Here is a 14,102-nt window from a genome sequence, read left to right as displayed (position 1 = left end):
GTTGACAACTGTGAATGAAGGATTCCTACAGCATAAGTAAGAAGGGCCCCGGGATGGGATCAGGAGGGGGCCCTTCATGGTTTCTTGTACTGGGGCCTGAAGGTTCTACTTACGCCTCTGCATTCTGGCATAATTTTATGAAGACTTGATTTTTTGGATATGTTTTATAACAGAAAGTAGAAAATATTGTTTTGTTCTTTTTTTTTTTTTATTTTTTTTTTTATGTTGTTTATATAATACAAAATAAAAAAAACAGTGGTAATCAAATACCACCAAAAGAAAGCTCTATTTGTGTAAAAAATTATATAAATTTATCTTGGGTACAGTGTTGCATGACCGAGCAATTGCCAGTTAAATCACCTTAAAGCATTCTATGTATTAAGGTGAAAAACCTTCTGTGCTGCAACTGCCCCCCCCCCCCAGAACCCCCCTTTTTCTTAAGGAAGGAAAGGGTGACCCCTGGAATTCGCACATCTCTGGTGTTCTGCTACGATGAATGGAGTGGCAACCTCAGCCTAAACTCCGACCAGGCCACATCCCCCTTTTTCTTACCTGAGCCCGATCTGATCCAGCAATGTGCTAGAGAGCAGTGGCTTCAGCTGCTGTCTTTCTTCATTGGACAGATTGATTAACTCCCGCTGCTGTCAATCAATTTCTGCGACACAGGAGCGAGGGGCAGGGCCGAGACTCGCTGTCTGTGTCAAAGGACACAGCAGTGGGACTCGGGAGCGAGCCCACATGGGTGCACCCCAGGGAAAGTGGCTTTCCCTGGGGGCACCTGATGAAGAGGAGGGGCCTGGAGCGCCCGCGGGGGACCCTAGAAGAGGAGGGTCAGGGTTACTCTGTGCAACAGTGCAGGTAAGTATAACATGTTTGTTATCTTTATATAAAAAAGGAAGGTTTACAACCACTTTAAGAGCCCGTTCACATTGAGCCACAGGCAGCGTTAGCGCTAAAACGCCGCCATTTTTATCAACTAGCCACTAGTGGGGTTTTTTTTATCCTCCGCTAGCGCCCGAAGAAAGAGTTAAAAGTGCTTTGCAGGCTCTTCGGCAGCAGTGTCCATTCATTTCAATGGACAGTGGCAGTGGATGAGTGGTGTATATACCCCAAAGATGCTTCTTGCAGGACTTTTCTTTAGCACCCTGCTAGCGCAGCGCCCCAGTGTGAAAGCACTTTGGCTTTCACATTGGGGTGGCGTTTTTCAGGCGTTGCTGTTGGGTCTTTGGTTAACTGCTTAATGCTTCTGTGGGCAATGTGGTAACTGATGTTTTGGAAGGGTACAAATATTTATGGTCAGATTCATTTTTAAGGAATGCATGTAAATTGTTGCATGTCAACTGATATTGTCATGTATTTTGTAGAATATATTTTCATTTCCTGAGGGATGGGGAAGCGGTACTGGGAATGGTTCCATGCTACATCATCACATAGTCTACTCTATCAGAAGTCCAACAAGTTGTGATTGAGGTCAGTGGGGAGGTAGTGATCAATCTAGGGCACATGTGCCAAACAAACTCAAGGCCCGCTGGCTGAATCTGGCCCACCAGGCCATTTCATGTGGCCTTCGCACCTTTCCTGCAGCTGTTGCACCCCCACCTTGTTTTAGCAGTCAGCAGCAGATCCTGCAATTTGTGCATCTGCAGTGAGGCTCATCAATGTCCCACTGTTGGCAGTAGACAGCAGGACAGAACTCCTCTTTATAGATCCTGCATCTTTCTGTGCAGCCACAGAAACCCCTCATTTCCACCTCCTCTGGTGTCAGCATTCAGCAGACTCTGGCATCTGACTCCAGCCCCCCTTTGGTCCTCCTCCAGATCTTGCACTTTCTGCTTGCCAGCTCTGCCCAAACTTTTTACCAGGCAGCAGCACAAAACGTATTGTTGCACAGACGCTGGACAGCCTGCCATGCTCTTTACTGACCTGGTTCCTTTACCATTGAACTTCTATTGGAATACAGTGTAATCTGCATTTTAAAAAAAACCTGGTTAACTCTCGGCAGTTGATTACTATTGACTACAATAATTACTACAAGATCCTGAAGAAGCGCGCCAGCGTGAAACATGTAGAGCTCCGAGTTAGTCTACCCTTCACATCAACCTATACCAGGTATCAGGAAAGGTTCCCTCCCTTGGTAATATCGATCATTTGGCGTGCAGTACTGAGATCCACCAGCAGGTGTCTCCTGGCAGTTTGCATCTGTCAGAAGAGCTTTTCCCTGCTGGAATTATGTAATCTTTGGGCCGCAGTACTGGCGTCCACCAGCGGAGGGATCCTGGCAGTGTGAAACAGGTATTACCTTCTGCAATCAGGCGTCACATAACAGCCATTGTATAAATACCCGGCAAGTGCACACACACCTTGCCCTGGTATTGTCCTTGTGCCCTGACCTGCAGCCTGTTTATCTGTTACCTGATTCTGAACCTTGATTCCTGCCTCCGGAACCTGTTGTACCTGATCCTGTCTATTCCTGCATCCCTGGAACCTTGTCCTGCAACCTGATCCCTTTCTCCTTATCCCCCTATCTGCTGACCTCCTGTTTATGACCCTGGCCTGGCTTGACTATGATTCTGGTACTCCCTTTTGCTACATATGCTGGTTAGTTTGTTTATCATCACTGTTTGGTTGTTTGGTTTGTTCACTCAGTTTTCATTGGTGGTGTGTTCACATTTATATGCATTTACTTTAATAAACTTACTTTCACCCATTTATGTCTGGTTCACTCTGTCGCAGTCACACAGTTCTGATCACATCTAGTTCATGACACCAGGTCTACCGCAATACTGATGAATGCATCTGTACCAACCCCTTATCAACTTCACCTTGTTTGTCTTTTTAATCTTTTTTCTTTTGTATAAATAAATATACTGTATACACTTTTATATGACTTTGTGTGTTGTGGTGCCTATAAAGTTCATTTTGAGTCCATTGGTTCAGTGATGTAAGGGAGGGTGAGGGACTCTTGACGTCTGATGGTGAGGGGGCTCTTGACATTTGATATAAAGTGAGGGGTGAAGTGCTCTGGACATCTGCTTATATTTATTATGAGAATAATACAATTCTATGGCAGTTGAAAAGGAGGGTACCACAACGCTGGTATTGTCCACAAGAAACATTATTGGAGACTGCTCAGACAGAACACCATGGCAGAACCATATTCTGTCTGAGAAGTCTCTAATAAAGTTTCTTGTGTGTGATACCAGCAATCTCCTTTTCAGACTGTCATCATCTGCTACAGGTGTGAGTGGGCTCTGTGCCAGTCCGCACCTGCCCTTTACAGCGTAAAGAGATTGTAAAGGTTTTTACCTTTTCTTAAAATAACAAACATGTCATGTTATACTTACCTGCTCTGTGCAAGAGTTTTGCACAGAGCGGCCCCGATCCTCCTGATCTGGGGTCCCCCCGGTGGAGCTGCTTTCCATGGGGGCACTCATGCAGGCACATTCCCGAGACCACCTGCTGCGTCCATTGACACAGACAGCAGGACTCAGCCCCACCCCCGACTCCCATGCTACTGGATTTGATTGACAGCAGCTGGAGCCAATGGCTCCTGCTGCTATCAATCTATCCAATGAGGACCCGAGACAGCAGCTGGAGCTGGTGGGCTCGTATTCCTCACTGGAATGATCGCATGAAAAACCTTCAGACTTTACAACTCCTTTAAGTCTTTGGTTATTAAAAAAAACAGTAATAATTGAATGCAGAGGCAATTATTTAATATGATAAAGAGTAGATCATTTTATATAGCTTACAGATACAACCGGCCCTTTGAAGGGTAACCATAATACTGATTCGGCCTGTGATGAAATTGAGTTTGACACCCCGGATCTAGGGTTTCCCAACACGTTTAGGGCCAGTTTACACCAGAATGCAGCACGGAAAAGGGAAAAGCCTTTGCAGACTGCATGCATGTACCAGTGAAAAGTTAGCAGCATCCCAAACACCAATTGCAAATGCAGAACATTTGTGGCCACTAAATCGCAGACTGTACAATGATGTTTGCTAAAATACTTTGGGTAAATGTAACTGACCAGGAAAGTAATGTTCGTTTTTTTTTTTTTTTTTTTTTTTTTAATCTCAGCAAACGTGGGGCTAAACTACAAATTGGCAGGGTTTCATAATAAAGTTATCTGTTTAAATAAATACTGGCGAAAACAGATGTCACAATATGCTAATGCAGGTTTGCTGCGCAACATTTAATCCCATTGGATTTTTCTCTGGTTTATTGTACTTGTTACTGACCACATTGTTACTGCAGAATGTTGTGGTTTCCTATGTGTCACATATCCAGGGTGAGGTTTTCTTGGATGCAGAAGAGACTGTCTGACCTCCTGTATGCAATTTTACTTAAACAATGCCCAAATCTAGAAAAAGCTTTTTTATACTGTACATAAATGGTCATTCCTGTAGCATATGATTAACCACTTCAATACAGGGCACTTTCGCCCCCTTCCTTCCCAGCCCAATTTTCAGCTTTCATCGCTCTAGCGCTTTCAGTGACAATTGCGCGGTCATGCTACACTGTACCCAAATGACATTTTTATCATTTTGTTCGCACAAATAGAGCTTTATTTTGGTGGTATTTATTCATGACTCTATTTTTTATTTTTTGCGATATAAGCGCAAAAAAAGTGGAAATTTGGAAAAAAAAACGATATTTTCTTTTTTCTATTTTAAAAGAAATCCAATAAAATCTAATTTTGTCAGAAATTTAAGCCAAAATGTATTCTGCTACATGTTTTTGGTAAAAAAAATTCCGTTAAGTGTATAATAATTGGTTTGTGTGATCACGGACATATGTACGCAAATGATCATGCACATATGTGTGCAGGTGATCACGTACATATGTGTGCAGATAATCATTGGGACATGTGATTTTAGTGGGACATATGTGGGGGACATGTTTTTATTAATAGGGACATGTGTATTTATTATTTGGGGACATGTATGTTTTGGGGACATGTGTGGGGACATTGTGTTTATACTGTGTGGTGTGTTTACACTGTGTGGTGATTTGTGTTTACACTAGACTGGTGATCAGTGAGTAAAAAGCTGTAAAAAACAGCTCATACTCACTGATCATCAGCCGGCTGCAGAGATCTGCTCTCCTCTCCTCAGCGATGACTTCCGTGTGAGGAGAGGAGGAGCCGATTGCCTAGCAACCGGCTGTTTGTTTACATCACATGATGGCCGTGATTGGACACGGCCGTCATGTGATCAGGAGGGCCAATCACAGAGCCCTCCTGCCGATCTGAGATGTGCCGTGTCTGGGTGACACGGGCGCGCGATCCCGCTCCTTCTGATGGACGTTCCTGAACGTCCTATCAGAAGTAGATGGCTCCCACCCAGCCGTATATGTGCATTGGCCGGGTGGGAAGTGGTTAATATAATGGCTATCCAATTCTCTGCACCTGATAACTTCTGTAACTCAAACAGAAATTCCTTGGTTTTAAGCAATCCGATTTCTGTTATATATGCTTTGCATCCATATCACCTTTTTTAAACTGCTTAAAGAGATATTAAACCCAATACCAAAAAAGTAATTTACTGCTGCTTATCAATAATTAGACACATGATCATACACACGATCAGACTTTATACAAACTTTCCCGTGGACTTTTGTACAAAGGGCGTTGGCCCTGAACTTGTTAAGCATGCACACAATCTGACTTTTTCAGCCAACTTTCACCAAATCACGTGGTTTTTCGACTAAATCTAAAAAAATTGCATCCAATATCTCAACATTATAAGCAGTTGCAAAAAAAAGTATGTGAACCTTTTTGGAATTATATGGATTTCTGCACAAATTGGTCATAAAATGTGATCTAATCTTCATATAAGTCACAACAATAGACAATCACAGTCTGCTTAAACTAATAACACACAAAGAATTAAATGTTACCATGTTTTTATTGAACACACCGTGTAAATATTCACAGTGCAGGTGCAAAAAGTATATGAACCCCTAGACTAGGGGTTCAGATCCAAAAGCTAATTGCAGTGAGGTGTCCGCCAACTGGAGTCCAATCAATGAGATGAGATTGGAGGTGTTGGTTACAGCTGCCCTGCCCTATAAAAAACACACACCAGTTCTGGGTTTGCTTTTCACAAGAAGCATTGCCTGATGTGAATGATGCCTCGAGCAAAAGAGCTCTCAGAAGACCTACGATTAAGAATTGTTGACTTGCATAAAGCTGGAAAGGGTTATACAAATTATCTCCAAAAGCCTTGCTGTTCATCAGTCCACGGTAAGACAAATTGTCTATAAATAGGGAAAGTTCAGCACTGCTGCTACACTCCCTAGGAGTGGGCATCCTGTAAAGATGACTGCAAGAGCACAGCGCAGACTGTTCAATGAGGTGAAGAAGAATCCTAGAGTGTCAGCTAAAGACTTACAAAAGTCTCTGGCATATGCTAACATCCCTGTTAGCGAATCTACGATGTGTAAAACACTAAACAAGAATGGATTTCATGGGAGGATACCACAGAGGAAGCCACTGCTGTCCAAAAAAACATTGCTGCACGTTTACCGTTTGTACAAGAGCACCTGGATGTTCCACAGCAGTACTGGCAAAATATTCTGTGGACAGATGAAACCAAAGTTAAGTTGTTTGGAAGAAACACACAACAGTATGTGGAGAAAAAGAGGCACACCAACATCAAAACCTCATCCCAACTGTGAAGTATGGTGGTGTGGGCATCATGGTTTGGGGCTGCTTTGCTGCGTCAGGGACTGGGCGGATTGCTATCTTTGAAGGAAAAATGAATCCCCAAGTTTATCAAGACATTTTTGCAGGAGAACTTAAGGCCATCTGTCCACCAGCTGAAGCTCAACAGAAGATGGGTTTTGCAACAGGACAACGACCCAAAGCATAGAAGTAAATCAACAACAGAATGGCTTAAACAGAAGAAAATACGCCTTCTGGAGTGGCGCAGTCAGAGTCCTGATCTCAACCCTATTGAGATGCTGTGGCATGACCTCAAGAAAGCGATTCACACCAGACATCCCAAGAATACTGCTGAACTGAAACCGTTCTGTAAAGAGGAATGGTCAAGAATTAGTCCTGACCGTTGTGCACGTCTGATCTGCAACTAAAGGAAACGTTTGGTTGAAGTTATTGCTGCCAAAGGAGGTTCAACCAGTTATTAAATCCAAGGGTGCACATACTTGTTCCACCTGCACTGTAAATGTTTACATGGTGTGTTCAATAAAAACATGGTAACATTTAATTCTTTGTGTGTTATTAGATTAAGCAGACTGTGATTTTCTATTGTTGTGACTTAGATGAAGATTTGATCATATTTTATGACCAATTTGTGCAGAAATCCATATCATTCCAAAAGCGTTCATACCTTTTTTTGCAACTGTAAGAGCCAAGCACCCCTTAAGGTGAGAACACGGGGCGTGCTAGGCTCAAAGAAGCACAGAGGTCGTAGATCTACTGGAAGCTGCTTGCAGCACATCCAAACTGGATATCTGTCAGCTGGTCTGTCAGGACAGATGGCAGGACCTCCATTGCCCCTAGAGATGTAGCCGAACCAGGGCAGTGACCGTGGGTAAGCTGGCACTGGAGGAAGAAACAGGATCAAGCTGGCAGGATCGGACTAAAGAAGCATATTCAGGATGGTAGCCAAAGTCATGCACAGGAAGGCAAGCCAGGGAGTAGGCAGATGCGTGGCCAAGAACAGAGCCGAGGTCATTCACAGGGATCGAGTGGAGCAAGCAGAAAAGTAGTCAAGAGCAAGCAAGAGAAGCAAAGTCCTTAGAGCAAGCCAGAGATCAAGGCAGCAGGGAAGTCCAGAGGCAAGCCGGGGTCAGTTACATGTCCAAAGAATACAGAAAACACAGGAGCAAGGAGTACTTGTAGCTAAAGATCATCCAGAAAAGTCAAAGTGCAGTCCTTAGAGAGGGCATTTGGCATTAGTTTTGGCAGCAGATGTGCGTGACCGTACGACAGTACGCATGTTTACGTGCATGCATGCATTTCTGTGCAAACAGGCATGGCAAATGTAAAGTATTGGCAACTATGCCAGGTTTTTTCTTTAGCACATAAAATTTTTTATTCTGCTGTCTCCTTTTCAGCACATGCTCATGTTTGTTCTAAATAGCACCCTGATAAGATGCTATTATAAGTATTTACAGAATAAGACCTCAAATATTTAACAAAATGGATAATATCACATAACAAATGTATCTTAGAAGGGGGGAATGAAACTATTCCAGCCACAGTAGCCCCCATGGAACCAGATACTTACAAATCACTTAAAAATTATTAAAACACGGTAACGCTTCCAATTGGTGATGAGGATGTCTGCCCTGGGAGCTGTGAAAATGTAACCCGCAAGCCTCAAATGTGTAAACGTAGAGAGCAGATACAGCACAGAATTTAAAGTCAATATAGCCCATGATACCAAGTCTAAAATAAATCTATAAAAAAATATGTAGTGTACATAATTTTGTAAATAAATGCTGTATATTGGAAATGGTGACAGAAAAAACAGACACGGTTTCTTTAATTTAGTTTTATCCCTTTTTGCTGAAAGAGGGGAAAAACAATATCATATGTACTATATACCTTATACCATATACGGTTCCAAATAATATACAAATACAAAGCTCCCTTGTTCAACACAAACGTTGCCCAAATAATCTTCCTCTAAATACACAGCGCTTATTTGTAATGCACTCTATTACCATAATCTCATATATTGAAATGCAATACTTGCAAAGTGTTATGATAATTTACCATACACTGTACAATTCAATAAAGTGCAATACAAAGTGCCACTGACATAAAGTGCAGCTATATAAAGTGCTTCTTATAATAAAGTGTGCACTGTGGTTCAAACAAAACTTTAATATATGAGATTATGGTGATATAGTGCATCACAAATAAGCGCTGTGTATTTAGTTTAAAAACAATATTGTTGTGGAGTCACCAGTATGGTATTTGCAAATTGAAATCATATCCCCTCTCAAGCATCTCTTCTCCAGAGGGAATAAGTTCAGTGCTCACAAACCTTTCTTCATAACTAATATCCTCCAGACCCATTATTAGCTTTTTTGGCCTTCTTTGTACTCGCTCCATTTCCAGTACATCCATTCTGAGGACTGGTGCCCAGAACTGGAGAGTATACTCCAGGTGAGGCCGGACCAGAGTCTTGTAGAGTGGGAGACCTAATGCATGCCAATATTCCGTTTGCTTTGTTAGCAGGAGCTTGGCATTGCATGCCATTGTTGAGCCTATCATCTACTAGGACCCCTAGGTCCATTTCCATCCTAGATTCCCCCAGAGTTTCTCCCCCTAGTGTATGGCATTCATATTTTTGCCACCGAAATGCATTATTTTACATTTTTCTACATGAAATCTAATTTTCCATGTAGTTGCCCACCCCATTAATTTGTTCAGATCTTTTTGCAAGGTTTCCACATCCTGCAGAGAAGTTATTGCCCTGCTTAGCTTAGTATTGTCCGCAAATACAGAGATTGAACGGTTTACCCTATCCTCCAGGTTGTTTATGAACAAATTAAATAGGATTGGTTCCAGAACAAAACCCTGTGGAACCCTACTACCCACCCCTGACCATTCAGAGTATTCCCCATTTATCACCACCCTCTGAACTCGCCCTTGTAGCCAGTTTTCAATACATTTACTCACCCTATGGTCAATGCTAACTAACCTTATTTTGTACAGCATTTATGGGAAACTATGTCAAAGATACACCAAGTATATGGGCCTTCTTTTATCTAGATGGCAACTCACCTCCTCATAGAAGGTTAATAGATTGGTTTGGCAAGAACTATTCTTCATGAATCCATGCTGATTACTAGGGATGAGCCGAACACCCCCCGGTTCGGTTCGCACCAGAACTTGCGAACGACCCCCGCGTTCGGTACGAACGTTAGAACCCCATTGAAGTCTATGGGACTCGAACGTTCGAATTGGAAAGTGCTCATTTTAACGGCTAATATGCAAGATAGTGTCCTAAAAAGGGTTTGGCGACCTGCCTCCTGCCTCAGGGGACATGGGTCACTGCAAAAAAAAGTTTTAAAAACTACCGTTTTGGCGGGAGCATTGATTTTAATGACGATTAAAGTGAAAAAAAAAAGTGAAATATTCCTTTAAATATGGTGCCTGCGGGGTGTCTGTAGTATGCCTGTGAAGTGCCACGTGTTTCCCGTGTTTAGAACAGTCCCTGCACAAAATGACATTAAACGGAAATAACACCATTTAAAACTGCTTGCGATTTTAATGTTATATCTGGTTCCTGCAATATGGTTGAAAATCATTGAGAAACATGGCATGGGTAGCCCTCCCTGCCCATTACCAGCCTATTTGGGTCTTGTACGCATATTAAGGGGAACCCCGTACCCATATTAAAAAAAGGAAATGCGTGTGGCCCCCAGGCCCTATATACTCAGAACAGCAGTATACAGGCGGTGCAAACAAGACAGGGACTGTGTAGGTTTGTTGTGTTAAGTTGAATCTGTTTGTCATTTTCAACCGGTACATTTTTAAAGTGTAGCTCCAGTCAAAAAAACTATCTTTAAGCTTTTTGGAAAACATAGGGAAGGGTTATCACCCCTGTATAATTTGTTTTGTCGTCCATCTTTTTTCATCTCACTTGCTGCTGTCTCCTTGCGTTTGCAAGTAGGAGATGTTTGTAAGTTGGATGTTTGAAAGTAGGGGCCTGCCCTATATTATAGCGGTATGTACTGGGTACAGAGCACGCAGACAGCACGCACTCCTAACACTACTGACTGCAAGCTCTATTATTAACCACTTGTTAGCCCAATGTTTGCATAAAGTGAAAGATGAAGTTATGCTGAGTAAATAGATATCAAACATGTCACTCTTCAAAATTGCACATGCCCGTGGAATGGCGCCAAACGTCGCTACTTAAAAAATCCCCATAGGCGACGCTTTAAATATTTTTTTACTGGTTACATGTTTTGAGTTGCAGAGGAGGTCTAGGACTAGAATTATTGCTCTCGCTCTAACATTCTCGGCGATACCTCACATGTGTGGCACATGCGAGCACATGGGGACATGGGCGCTTTAATTTTTATTTTATTTTTTTATTGTTCATTTTACTTTATTTATTTTAGTTTGACATTTTTTTTCCCAAAAATATATTTTTGATCACTTTTATTCCTATTACAAGAAATGTAAACATCCCTTGTAATAGGAATATGGGGTGACAGGTCCTCTTTACAGTGAAATCTGGGGGGTCAATATGACCCCACATCTCACCTCTAGGCTGGGAAGCCTGAAATAAAAAAAAGATTCTGGCTTTGATCGTACTGGCGAGTTGGTAGAAGCACCGGAGGGCGGTGAGGGGTGGGGGGCGTCTATGGCTGGGTATTTCAGGGTATCACCGAGTATGGCTGGGTATCTCTGAGTATGGCTGGGTATGGCAATTTATGGCAGGGTATTACAGAGTATTGGCGGGGTATTGGCGGGGTACTACAGAGTAATAGCAGGGTACTGCACTGCAGAGTAATGGCAGGGTACTGCACTGCAGAGTAATGGCAGGGTACTGCACTGCAGAGTAATGGCGGGGTACTGCACTGCAGAGTAATGGCGGGGTACTGCACTGCAGAGTAATGGCGGGGTACTGCAGAGTAATGGCGGGGTACTGCACTGCAGAGTAATGGCGGGGTACTACAGAGTAATGGCAGGGTACTGCACTGCAGAGTAATGGCAGGGTACTGCACTGCAGAGTAATGGCGGGGTACTGCACTGCAGAGTAATGGCGGGGTACTGCACTGCAGAGTAATGGCGGGGTACTACAGAGTAATGGCAGGGTACTGCACTGCAGAGTAATGGCGGGGTACTGCACTGCAGAGTAATGGCGGGGTACTGCAGAGTAATGGCAGGGTACTGCACTGCAGAGTAATGGCAGGGTACTGCACTGCAGAGTAATGGCGGGGTACTACAGAGTAATGGCAGGGTACTGCACTGCAGAGTAATGGCAGGGTACTGCACTGCAGAGTAATGGCGGGGTACTGCACTGCAGAGTAATGGCGGGGTACTGCAGAGTAATGGCGGGGTACTGCAGAGTAATGGCGGGGTACTGCAGAGTAATGGCAGGGTACTGCAGAGTATGCACTGGTATTGCAGAGTATTGGCAGGGAATTGAGGGGTTAAATTCGGTGAGCAGCGATGTGGGCACTGCAGATGCAGCCCACATCGCTGCTGACACCGATCTCTTTCCCCTCCGCTGTACCGATCGGTACAGAAAGGGGAGGTAGGAACAGGCGTCATAACATGACGCCGGTTTGTTTCCAAGTGATCACTCCGTCATTTGATGGAGCAATCACGTGGTAAACGGCCGCTATGAGCGGCCGTTTACCGTGATGCGCCGGGTCCTATGGACCCGGCGGTCACGGATGCTCTCGAGTGCGCACACCTCGGGGCACGCGAGAGCAGAATTCTGGGAGGCCGTTAATTAACGGCCTCTCTGAGTTAAACAACCGCCCTGAAGCCGTTAATCGGCAATGGGCAGTTGTTAAGTGGTTAAAGCTAGATCACTAGCTATATAGGTGAGGTGAATATAGTGGTGTATACTGCAGTCAGGGCACAGACAACAACCACTACACAGCAGCAAGATAGGAAATCAGCCAAAAACGATTGGTGTGTACTGTGTTGAAGGTACACAGAACACCCACTGCTTCAGATGCAAAGTAACACACTACAGGAGGCCGCCTTAAAGGCGGCCTTATATAGTGTGGGGCGTGCACTACACAGCCTGAGCTATGATTGGCCACAGGCAGGATGCCTGTGGCCAATCATGGCTCTCCTCGCTGCCGGCGCTGCGATTGGCCAAGCATGCGGGGTCACAGTGCATGCTTGGCCAATCATCGGGCAGCAATGCACTGCGCCAACGCAGTGCATTGTGGTCCGCGCGCGCGTCACTCGAATTTTGACGCGAACGGCCAAAACGTTCGGAATTCGCCGAACGGCCAATGTTCGAGTCGAACGTACGTTCGACTCGAACACGAAGCTCATCCCTACTGATTACTGCTAATGATAATGTTTTCATGACTAAAATCTTGTATATAGTCCCTTATCATCCCTTCCAGGAGCTTGTATATTATTGATGTTTAGGCTAACTGGTCTGTAATTCCCAGGGATACCAGCTGTCCACACCCAAATGATGCGCTATACATCATTGTATTGTACAGTGCAGTACAGAATTTTTGTTTGTGTTCTGTACTTATGCAAATTATACACAACGTTATTGAGCTAGAGTTATGTGTTTAGACTTTTTTTTCACAATACAGTACAGTAGTTAAGAATGCTTAAAATATTGATTACTTGTGGCTCCTCGTTTAACAACCAATTTGTTTAATGACCTGGTCATTGGAATAAAACCTGGTCGTTAAGTGAGGAATACATGTATGTTGAGTCATTAAACTCATAGAAGTTTAATAGATTGGTTTGGCAAGAACGATTCTTCATGAATCCATGCTGATTACTGCTAATGATAATATTTTCATGACTAAAATTTTGTATATAGTCCCTTATCATCCCCTCCAAGATCTTGCATACTATTGATGTTAGGCTAGCTGGTCTGTAATTCCCAGGAATGTATTTTGGGCCCTTTTTAAATATTGGTGCTACATTGGCTTTTCTCCAATTGCTGGTACCATTCCAGTCAGTAGACTGTCAGTAAAAATTGGGAACAATGGTCTGGCAATTACTTGACTGAGTTCCCTAAGTACCCTTGGGTGCAAGCCATCCAGTCCAGGCTATTTATTTTATTTTTATTTGTCAGAAACCATGAATCAGACTGAGACTGAAGTACAATCAAATCACACTTGTTTATTAATAAAAATAAAAAGGTAAATAGAAAAAGCGTAGTCAAGCATAGCCAGAGTCCAGTAGCCAGATCGGGTAGTCGACCAGTCCAAAGTTCATTAACCAGATCGGGTAATCAGCCAGGCCTGAAGTCGGGGATCCAAGGAGAGCAACTGCAAGCAGAATAAGAAGCCAGGAGGGATGTCAGCAAGCCAGTCTTGAAACAAACAGCAGGAGATGGTTCCTTGTGATGTGACCAATGCAAAGGCAAAGGCAAAGGAGAAGTGAGCTGGAAGG

At 43.5% G+C, this 14,102-nt stretch overlaps 1 protein-coding gene across 1 annotated transcript in view; it reads left to right on the top strand.

The window, feature by feature from the left end:
• Window positions 1-14,102, top strand: part of GALK2 (galactokinase 2) — a 314,350-nt gene that overhangs the window by 177,617 nt on the left and 122,631 nt on the right. The gene's annotated exons all lie outside the window — the stretch shown is intronic.

Source organism: Lithobates pipiens, unplaced genomic scaffold (genome assembly GCF_037356315.1).
Source record: "Lithobates pipiens isolate NorthernLeopardFrog02 unplaced genomic scaffold, aLitPip1_a1.2 Scaffold_8, whole genome shotgun sequence".
Lineage (NCBI taxonomy): Eukaryota > Metazoa > Chordata > Amphibia > Anura > Ranidae > Lithobates > Lithobates pipiens.
The sequence above is the reverse complement of the archived record's forward strand: the minus strand, read 5'-3'. Positions and strand labels throughout refer to the sequence as shown.